Below are 1,064 nucleotides of genomic sequence, written 5' to 3'. Positions count from 1 at the left end.
TTTGGCCTCTGAAGTGGAAAAATACCCCAGCCGGTAACTGAACATGCGAACCTTACAGGAGCATGTGGATTTAATATTTGGTGACATTTAATTGCTCAAAGACTCCCAGAACAGGCCGGTTTTTGCCAGAACAGATAGTGTGAAGCAAGAAAACAGGGTGAACATGAACAGAGCATGTTATGGCCAGATCTACCAGGAGCACACAAAAGGGCACAAGCTCTGCCCATACTGTCTCCTCTACAAGTACATGTACTCAAGCACATGTCAAGTTAAATCTCCTTTCATGTCAAGCCAAGTCTCCCTTCTACCTGACAGCCCAGAAGGAGGTCAGCAGCATGGGGAATGTCTGGTACGAGGAGCAGAGGATGGGGCTCCACTCTCCCGGGGGTGTCATCCCCAAGCCGGCAAAGAAAATGAAGCTAGAGCACTGTGAAAATTTTACTTTTGTCTCCTTCACTTATGCTTCCAGGAAGTTTGTCGCCCTTAGCTCCTACCAGTAACTCTGTCCTTCTGTCTCCTCTCACCAGTCAGTGTCCCAAGAAAGTGCTTTGCCCAGTAGCTTTAGTGTGATGTGAAGAGTGTGAGCTGCTTTCAAACAAGAGCAAAAACTGAAAAGGAATGGTGCAGTCCCGTTCTGAGGATGACTACAGCCTTGTTCTGAAAAGCAGGGGGCAGTGGTCTCCTTCACCATTGCCAGGTCTTCCGAGCAAAGAAGTGGTGGAGAGCTTGTTCCTCACCAGAGGCAGCAACGCGTGTATTGTGGATTTTCCTCCTTAGCAAGCATAGGTAGGAGAAAGGAGAATGAGTTTTGAGGACCAAAAACTTTGAAGCAGAAGTGCCCATGCTTTCTTTCAGAGCTACTGTACAAAAATTACTCTCTTATGAACCATATTTTTTGACAGTTCACGGATTTCTCCACTTGTTTGTAAATTGTGTTTGACGTCTGTTGTAAATATAGGTATTTTTCAATACCTGGTCATTTTCACTGGATCTGTAGGTACTGCTAGAAACTACTATTGGCTTTACCAAATAAAAAACAAACAGATGAAATTAATTACAGCATC

At 44.7% G+C, this 1,064-nt stretch overlaps 1 pseudogene; it reads left to right on the top strand.

The window, feature by feature from the left end:
* The window catches only part of LOC104623166, a 2,107-nt pseudogene extending 1,607 nt beyond the window's left edge, over positions 1 to 500 (top strand).
* Positions 501 to 1,064: the final 564 nt, after the last annotated feature.

This window comes from Phaethon lepturus, unplaced genomic scaffold, assembly GCF_000687285.1.
Source record: "Phaethon lepturus isolate BGI_N335 unplaced genomic scaffold, ASM68728v1 scaffold39286, whole genome shotgun sequence".
In the NCBI taxonomy this organism is placed as follows: Eukaryota; Metazoa; Chordata; class Aves; order Phaethontiformes; family Phaethontidae; genus Phaethon; species Phaethon lepturus.
The sequence above is the reverse complement of the archived record's forward strand: the minus strand, read 5'-3'. Positions and strand labels throughout refer to the sequence as shown.